The sequence below is a fragment of the Pollicipes pollicipes genome, unplaced genomic scaffold (assembly GCF_011947565.3).
Source record: "Pollicipes pollicipes isolate AB1234 unplaced genomic scaffold, Ppol_2.1 Scaffold_5554;HRSCAF=6571_pilon_pilon_pilon, whole genome shotgun sequence".
NCBI lineage: Eukaryota > Metazoa > Arthropoda > Thecostraca > Pollicipedomorpha > Pollicipedidae > Pollicipes > Pollicipes pollicipes.
In genome coordinates this window covers 1-10,085 of record NW_023596706.1, presented here as the reverse complement: position 1 = coordinate 10,085, position 10,085 = coordinate 1, and the positions used below count along the sequence as shown (strand labels likewise).

Sequence of the window (10,085 nt, the reverse complement as noted above, 5' to 3'; positions counted from 1 at the left end):
TCACCAGGGTATCGCCGGCGGCCTCGCAGGAGCCGCGGCGCCGCGACGACACGAGAGCGAACGAGCGCTGCGAGGGACCGAGCGCAGATCAAGGCCGGTCACCGGGCACAAGGAGCGGCCGGTGGTCGCCCGCAGCCAGGCTGCAGCCAGCAGACGTGTGAGTGTGGAGCCCACGCCGGCTGCAGTGCTTCGCGGCTCTCCGCTGCCTGTCCGCCGCGGCTGGACGTGCTCTCCCCGCCACGCAGGCGTGACCAGCGCAGCAGCGGCGTGTGAAGCGCCCCTGCCAGCGACATGCTGCGTGTGCCGCTGCTGCTGGCCGTGACGTGGGCGCTGCTGGGCCGCGGCCGGGCCCGCTACGAGCCCACGTGGGAGTCGCTCGACACGCGGCCGATCCGGCCTGGTACGACGAGGCCAAGTTCGGCATCTTCCTGCACTGGGGCGTGTACTCGGTGCCCAGCTTCGGCGACGCCTGGTTCTGGCAGCAGTGGCGCGGCGACAAAGACAAGGCGCACGTCGAATTCATGCGGCGCAACTACCGACCGGGCTTCACGTACGCTGACTTTGCGCCGCAGTTCACGGCCGAGTTCTTCGAGCCGGATCGCTGGGCGGACCTGTTCGCCGCCGCCGGCGCGCGCTATGTGGTGCTCACCACCAAGCACCACGAGGGCTTCACGCTGTGGCCGAGCAAGTATGCCTGGAGCTGGAACGCCGTCGACACGGGGCCGAAGCGCGACCTGGTTGGCGACCTGGGGCGCGCCGTGCGGAACCGCACCAACATCCGCTTCGGCGTCTACCACTCGCTGTTCGAGTTCTTCAACCCGCACTGGTTGGCGGACAAGGCGAGCAACTTCACGCAGAACACATTCCCGGCGGCCAAAACGATTCCGGAGCTGTACGAGCTGGTGTACGGCTACGAGCCGGACGTGATCTGGTCGGACGGCAGCAGCCCAGGCGCCCAGCTCCGACTACTGGGGCAGCAAGCAGTTCCTCGCCTGGCTCTACAACGACTCGCCGATCCGCGACCGCGTCGTCACCAACGACCGCTGGGGCACGGACTGTGGCTGCAAGCACGGCGACTTCATCACCTGCCACGACCACTACAACCCGGGCGTGCTGCAGAAGCACAAGTGGGAAACTGCATGACGGTCGACCGCTACTCCTGGGGCTACCGGCGCGACATCTCGCTGGCCAGCATCCGCTCGATGGAGGAGCTGACCCGCGAGTTGGCCGAGACGGTCAGCTGCGGCGGCAACCTGCTGCTCAACGTGGGCCCCACGCACGACGGTCGCATCGTGCCCATCTTCGAGGAGCGGCTCCGCCAGATGGGCCAGTGGCTCAATATCAGCGGCGAGGCCATCTACGCGTCGCGTCCGTGGGTGCACCAGAACGACAGCGTCACGCCCGGCGTGTGGTACACGCAGCGCGAGGGTCGCGTGTACGCCATCGTGCTGGACTGGCCGCCGGCCGGCCGTCTGCGCCTGGGGAGTCTGCGCCTGCGGCAGGCCAGCGGCCGCCTCACACTGCTGGGATTCGACGGCGGGCCTCTGCAGTGGCGCCAGCGGCCGGGCGCGCCGCTGCTGGTGCAGCTGGCCGCCGCTGGAGAAGGTCAGCGCCCGCTGGGCCTGGGTGGTGCGCGCCGAGAACGCCGTGGCGCCGGGAGACGACGACGCCGCGGGGGTAGACCGGTCAGGGGAAGACGCTGTCCAGCTGGCGGGAGGCGACGGTGCCGGTAAAACCTCCGAGTTTCTGAACGAGATACGCTCCGGAAGTTCTCCAGCTACAGACAGACCGCCGCCTTCTGGCAGAACACTGTCGCCGTCGGAGACAGCTCGGCTGGGAAGAAGGCGCCCTCCAGCAACGACGCCAAACCCGGAGACTGATGCGGTATGGTTACGGCCGCAAACCTTGGCATGGACGAGCCTTTCTGCGTACACGAAGAGCGATCTCCAACCACGCACTTAGATATTATCTAGATGAGAGGTCAAGCAACGTTGAATTTGCTCTGAACTCCAACAAAGCTGCTTAGTATATATGAAAAACGTTTGGTGGAGGGAAAGGTCGTGGATCCTTTGGCGGCCTTTGCTTGGCTATGATCCTGGCTCAAGCCCATTATCACATAACAACCATGGGCGCCTGGTCTTTGAGCTTGTCGCTTGCTGTGCAACTTATGGCGTAGGAGTGATATTACTTACATGGCGAGCGGCGTGTTTTGGAACTTTAAATGAAGGGCTGTGATAACCAACCATAGTGAAAGCCAAAAATCTATATTGTCCCGCTGTCACGTAGACAAAGCGTCACAAAATGTTAACAATCTAACGGTACGGTAGCGGTACAATGTTGGGTGATGGTGCATAATAGCTTACAGCTTGCCTTGGGAGCAAGCGTTCCGTGTGTTTATGGCATGATGGCATTGACCAAACCAAAAAGCACACTGTTGCGACGATGCATTGCCCCGCAAGTAGCTTACTTGACTTTCTCGCGAATTGTCACAGATGCTACGTTTTTATGTACCGACCCGAGCACTCAGTCCGTACTCATTGGGAGCGTGCTTGCTCCACAAATAAATCATATTATAATGTATGCTGCCTCATCTTGGGCTTCGGTTTCGCCCATGAATAGATCGTCGGAGGTAGTACACGATAGGTAGTCGGAATCTTTGAACAGCCAGCATGATTTGAATTAAGTCACGTTGGTACCTGAGCCCAACCCCATTTCATGTGACAAGTTGAATGGGAGAGATGGAGTCTGGGTCCGATGACTGAGATTCATCGATTTATTGCCATTTATCCCTCATCAATCCGAATCTGGAATCGATTCCGAAGCCCTGACGGCTCAGATTAGCGCCAGCTGGTTGGTTTATCCGATATGACTAGATTTATCACATTATGTCGATTACGCATTTAGTTACTTGGCGCGGGTATCTATCACCTGTTCGAGAATGTCCACGTACTTCAACTAAATGCCGTTTGCAGAGGTCCATTCGGAACAACTTTGGGTTCTGAACGTCGTTTTAGTCCGATTGTACGGAAGTACTATGAATGCAAGACCCTTTCGGGCTTTCAGAATGTGAAGTGGTTTGGCTGCACTGCATTTTCAATAGATATGTAATACCATAAATAGTATTGTATAGGTGGCGTTAATTACCTACGTCATTTGCGACCAAATATTTGATAGCCTAACTTTTGGATATAAAAATGCAGCAATGTAAACATACGAGCACTAGCTTAACGCGGTGTGCGAACCCATGATTAGAGCTGCCTCAAAATTTGCATGCGTATGCTGCAGCCGCGAACTGCAAGTAGCAGACAAGTTTGGTCGCTCTATCCTCATTATCGACACACTCTACCCAACGTCCGAAGCCGGTCGAAAGCGAAGCCTTCGGATGGGGTTTGCTTCCCTCGGATTTGTCGCTTCCTCTGAGATCTCAAAATGTACGAGTGCATGATTTACACAGCAGGAATACTCTCTTTGAACTAGTTTGTGCGAAACTTTTACATCTTCAGGCGAACCATCGAGTCAAATAATTAAATTAGTTTTTAATTAATGCAAAGAAAGATAGCAGCATACTTTAACAATATGACGTCAGTTAACCTTATCATGTCATAATATCGAAGTATGTTGGTATCTTGCATTAATTAAAAATGCTGGTCGCAGCCTTATATCGCGTGTTCATTCTACAAATAGCGATGGACTTTGCGTACCGTGTATATTTTGTCATTACCTGAGGCCTGGTGCTACCACTTTTTGTTTTACCCGTGCCCCTGTTACCCATCCATGCTACGCTTTACCCCCGTGCGCGCACATATGTCAGTCAGTGTTAACAAATCAGTGGCCAAAGTGTTCTAATGTGTAATTCGTTCTCGCTGAGCTCCGATTGACTACCCCCCCCCCCCTTTCCCCCACCCCTTCCTAAGAAAATGATGAGTGGGTGCCTGTAATCTTCTTCACACCGGCCACTCAGGCTCGGCATGTCGGAAGGGGTCTGTAGACAACCAAGCAGAGACGGAGTCAGGCCCACCTCGACGCAACTGTTGAGCGGCCGACCGCCCTGTATGAGATATCAATGCTCTAAATGTGTGCGAAGGACGCCTTCAGGTCTTATCAAATTCTGTTGGCAGGCCTGCATCACCATTGTTTAACATGTGCGGCAGTGTCACCTGGGCAGGAGTGGCCCAGCCTAAAGACCAGTGAGAAATGTCATGATTGGCTACAGCATGTTAAATTATTCCTAATTGCCCACTTCTCCATCATGTTGCACAGGGGCGCAGCCAGGGCTTTGGTAAGATGAGACCGGGGGGGGGGGGGGGGGTACAAGGATGGGAAAAGAACTCCGGATGGTGAACCACCCCCCCCCCCATACACACACATACACACACACACACACAAACGGATTTGACGACTTTATCTCAAGGGCATAGGATTTTTTTCGGTTCATTTCTATGTTTAATTTAGTCATTTGGAACAGAAGCCTGCGAAGATACAGAAGCAATCCTGTTCTTATTTTGGAGTCATTTAACTCAGGAAGCGGGCGTTAAACGACTGCATGGAGCCAGAATGCCGCCATAAGTTTACACGGATTCTTTCTAGGGCCGATAAAACACGGAAGTTTCGTCAATTTCCCTCCGGAGTCTATAGAGAATATTGAGGACGCCATGTGAACGTTGACGATAGAAATGAGGTCAAAAATTTGCGTAAACGATTATTTGACCAACACATGTTCATCTGAGTGTTCAACCCCAGGTCAGAATCGATTATCGAAAAGTTATATAACATAGTTTTTGAGCATGCGCGGTCGCAAGTCAGACACAACAACTTTTACCCATTCCCAGTCTTACAGACTGCGTGGGTCGCGCGGCGTCGGCCTTGCTAAATTGTATTAAACAAGGCAACCGCAGAAACATTTCGAAAAAAGCCTATTTAGAACAACAACGCTCACGGGTATTTGAATCTATCTCGTGTTTTACAGAGTACAAAGGCACGCTTATACATGTGCGGCGTGTGTACCGGTCTCTGACCGTCACTTCTCGCGAAAATAGACGAAGATAGGTGAACAAGTTCACACAACTTTAAGCCAAGCGCCAAGTCAGTCATGGCCATGCAGAACTGGTTGCCAGTCAGACAAGAAAAAAGAGAGTGAATAATGTATCGTCCGTAGACCTAACTACCGCAGAAGTTTGTCTTCCAGCGAAAGTCCTAACTTGGCACAGACGCAACGTCGAAGGACATTTATTTCAGGTAGAGGAAGGAGTTGAGTGTTTTGCATGTGACCAGCGGTGGAAAGACTACATCTCAAAATTGCGTGATGGTAGCAACACACTGGTACTGCGACTGCACAGGGCCAACTTCAACAACAACTTCAACACGAGGTTACCACCAGCTTCAACAGATGCCACAGCAGTACCATCGAGACTGGCGAACGGAACCTCGTGACGTCCTGTGGGGCAGACGCAGAAGATGGTAACGAAGATCAGCCGCATCCAGGTCGTATTCCGAATCTGTCGTTGAGATTTCCAGATATCGGGGATGAACTTTCCTGGACCTTCTAGTAAGGATGTAGAAGTTAGCGTGCATAAATTAAAGCATGACGTTCTGCGCACGTTCAAAAGGCAAAGGCAAACTAAAAGGTCACTGCAGATCAGCGGAACCTCATCAGAGACCTTAGCAAAAATGATGATATAATGGTTAGCAGAGCGATGAGTGTAAGGGTGTTTTTATCTTAGATAAGGTAACTTATGTGAACAGAGCTCAGGTTATACATACAGACGGAGACAGTCACGAAAAACTGAATAGGAATCCAGTCCCTCAGGTAGGGGCTAAGGCAAAAGAACGCTGAAGAGTACAGGTAGCGCGAAACTTTATGACAAAACCATTAAAGTTTTAACGTTTAGATACAATACAACACCTGTGTTCAATTGGCTGCATCAGGACCATAAGTCTGCAGTGCCCTTTAGACCCGTGATATTTCCGTGAGGTCATACTGAAAACACTTCGTGTCTTTTGGAGGCAATACTCAACCAACCCAGGTTTTGCTGTTGTTTTCTCCACGCATCTGTGAGCCAACAGACTTTTTAAAAAGGTTTCCAAACATTCATAGTAGAATAGTTACCAGAGGGCAGTATTTTCTTCAGTGTAGATGTTGTCATTTACATGACAATATACCAATCAATGAGGCTATCGCTGCCGTGAAAGCTAAGGTAGACTAACATTTCCATGGAGTGTCTTTAGGATTGTGTCTTCTCGTTCGGAGATGGATACTTTCGACAGAAATTGAGCATAGCAATGGGGAGTCAATGCGCTGATCCTCTGGTGGCAAAAGCTCAGACCAAGTTGGCCCTGCCGTCAGCCAAACCGACTTTCCAAGCTAGATGCATTGATGATTATGTTGGGGTATGGACGGGCGGACAACATGCCCTGAGTGATTTCTAGAGCTCATGAACAATCAGCATCCAAGTTTAGCCTTTACGATGGAGCATACAGGGGACGGAGAGGAGTCCCACATTTGGACACACTAGTGACGGTAAAACGAGGAGCAACCGCACAAGGTTAGAAATGGAGCCCTTTATCAAGCCCACCAACTCTGGTATAATTCTGCACTGCGAATGTGCATAGCCCAACTTCCCCCAAGCATAGTATAATTCGCAACGTGTCCTATCGTGATCTAAGCAACTCACAAAGTAGTGAAAAAGAAAAAAAGAGTCTAATAACATACGGACCTTGCTGATGGGCAATGGCTATTCTCCATGATTGATAGGTAGAATGTTGGAACAGGTCAAACAATCTAGAGTACGTGGGGCATGGATAGTAGGAAACGGGAGCACGCTCCGTCAGGCAACAGATTCTTAATACTCCTTGCATAGATTAGTACCTGCCTTGGAAAATCAAGCATAGGATTAGAAAATCAAAACTGCGCGTGCGCATAGCTTTGAAGAATGACAATTAGTAGGTGGTAAAATCTTTTATCTCGAAGGCTAAGTGCCTAGGGGGCAAGAGGTGCTCTCTATTTATGCCTGGGTTTCGAGGGGTTCGCACACAAAAAAACGTGACAAAATATGCTTAGGTTGAAATCCAGGGAGGCACGGACTCTTTACCTCTTTTAGAGCTTAAAGTCATCCGCAAAGCACAGGCCTGTCCAGGCAAAAGAATAAGTAAAACTTGTATTATTAGGAGTTGGCGACCAGACCTAAACATACAGGACTTACCATGACCGATCATGCGAATGTGATTAGTGCCTTGATGTGTGATGCGTGCTAGCTAGCTGTTCTACCTTTATATGGGGTTTTGAACAGAAATAGCCGTCTTAAGGACCCTTTGATGCAGTTCACAGCCATGCACTTTTTCAGACCCAAAACCCTCTGGCTCCTGAGTTACACGTCCGCAAAAGTGGGAAATGTTTGTGGGGAGACTTTTTTAAAGCCACATTGTCGTTGATGTCGTCATAGAAACGTCATACGATCGCCGTCATTTTACAGGCTGTTCTCAATTTATGGTCAAAAACAGCACGGCCGCCGATTCATTCGCGAAAGCAGTGATGCGGCACGTATGATACAATCAGTAGAAGATGATGGCTGTCAGTAAGATTTCGCTGCTGAGTGTGTGTCGCGAACGTAAGCGTGAGCACTGTCGGGTTGTACAGCACTCGTCAACGGAGCATTTTCCTTGTTTCTATGGAAGGGAAAAAAGAACGGCACTCTCTCGAATGGTATAAAAAAGAACACGCGACGGCAAATCTGTCGTTTTTCTCCTGCTGCCGTTTTCCCCTTCTTCTACTGACTTATTTTTTACAGACAGCTGGGTTGGCGCATGTGCACCGGAGCAATATATATATATATATATATATATATATATATATATATATATATATATATATATATATATATATTACTAGATATCCAAGACACACTGAATGACAATTAAAATATTGAACACAAAATTGGGTCCTTCCATATGTGTCCTACAAGTATAATATATTGAGTTGCATTGTCACGAACCCCGCTAGACCATGTTTGGAGGGAGCTCACGGTGAAATGCGGCGTTATAACCGAAAACCTGTGCCTAAATTGTGAGAAAACTTGCAGTTTGACAGTTCCGCGGGCTGTGCAAGTGCGGGATCACACTTATTTGACGTAAGTGTGTGCATCAGGCGCTCTCAATGGGTATGGTCACTGGTGGTGCGTGCTTGTATTGATCTTAAAGTGATGGGGAGTGTGCGTGCGAGCTTTGCACTTCTGAAAGGGAGCATTGTTTTGGTATTCTTTCAGTTTGATGACTCCCAATAGAATGTGATATATCGATATCCGCCTCTTTCCTTGTGTTTTTGTTTGAACATGACAAGGTAGTGATGCCAGCAAACCGAAAGAAACACTAGCACTTTCTATACTGCAGGGGTGTACAAAGACACTTGCACTTCATTATGATTTGCCAACATTTTGAACCTATGAGGTAGTAAGGCATGTGATTAATTCCTTGCATGCCGTTATATTAGCAATTCACTTTGGCAGTAGCGGCAGCTCCGTGAGGCTCATCAATGCATATGCTTGGTATAAGCTTGCATGATGCGGGTTTAGAGTTGCTTTTCCGTTAATTATTCTAAACATATAGAGTTGCATTTTTATGGATGCACATACTACTGTCTCAACAAATTTTGTAGGCAGGCAAGCATTGCTCGTAAGTGGTTTATGTCATATCACTGCAACTTGTGTGAGTTGCTGGGTGCTGGGAAAGATGGAAAAGTATTGTTGTTGCTTTCTTGGATGGCACTAAACAATATCTTTATCGTGAGCCTTGTGTGCACTGGCAGCTTCGTCACTGCCTTTCATTTCGCCCATCTAATCATAACTACATGCACCTGTCCTATCTTCAGCTTTGTGCAGTCAGCAGGTTTGCAGTGTTATTTCACTACATGTAATATTTTGTTGTTATACGTGTGCTATTACTTGTGTGAACAATACTTTTGAGTGGAGCATCCTGATGGCTGCGGCATGTTGCATGGCTGTGGAAGCAGAAGACATGTTTACGTCTTTGTCACCGTTTTGTGGATTCCCAAAATAGGCTGAGCAAGTGAGGTCATTGTGTGCTTTTTTAAAGTAATTTGTATACTGTATCATGTGTTCTTCTGGCCAGTCATACGTCAGACGCGGCGTTAATATAACAATGCACGCTCGATTCATCTTCTCATGATGAAATTTTATGAAAGTAGCAGGGACTGCAGTACAACAACCGCGTCATTGTCCATTATGCCATGCCACAGAACAGCAATGAGGTGGTGCCACAATGACTCGTGTTGAGCTGTGCCATTACAATGCCACATTGTTGACTACTGTATTTCAAGCCTATAAGATAACAGTTTATGATTTATGAATGACTGGCAACAAACAAGTTAACACTGGCAAAGGGCTATCACTCATGAGATTGCCGCTGTATCACATGATTATATCAGCGTTAACCAGCGAATGTGAATAGTCCTGAGCAAGAAAAACATTTTTGGTAGCTCAACCATCATCTTCACCATAGCAATGCAATACTTTGGTAATCAATTCATAGCAATGTTATAGATGTATTGTTATCTTCGCATGTGACTGCATTTCCAGTTACAAATATTAAAGAAAGTAACGACGTGCACATCATAAGATATCAATGTCAGGACTACAGCACTGCAGGCAAGATAGGTCTACAATACAGTATTGACATCCTTAACAGTTCTTGACAGGATTCGGTGAGAGATTCATGCACTGTACGACATTTTCACAGTATATCGTGCTTTGATGTGAATAATCTGCCATAAAAGCTGGCGATCGGTACGTTGCGTTTGTCAAACAGCCCACCAAAGCTTTTCCTACGATCAGTACTAAGACAAAAAATCCACAAACAAGCCATTCACTAACCGCCACCGACACAGCGCCCGCGACGAGAATGGCCGGCTGGCGTCAGCTTTCGTGCATTTGGAGCCATTCTTTAGGTCTGGCTGCCAGATGCTGTCGGGTGATGCCGTCGTCACAAATTGATTTCATGACGCCATCAAGCGATGACGTAATGGAGTAAATTTTACAAACTCTAATATTTTGCCACTTAGGGTCGCTTTTAAGCCT

At 48.9% G+C, this 10,085-nt stretch overlaps 1 pseudogene; it reads left to right on the top strand.

Moving 5' to 3' along the window:
• The first annotated feature begins 247 nt into the window (after positions 1-247).
• LOC119102085 (alpha-L-fucosidase-like) lies at positions 248-1,536 on the top strand (annotated as a pseudogene).
• The last annotated feature ends 8,549 nt before the right edge of the window (positions 1,537-10,085 follow it).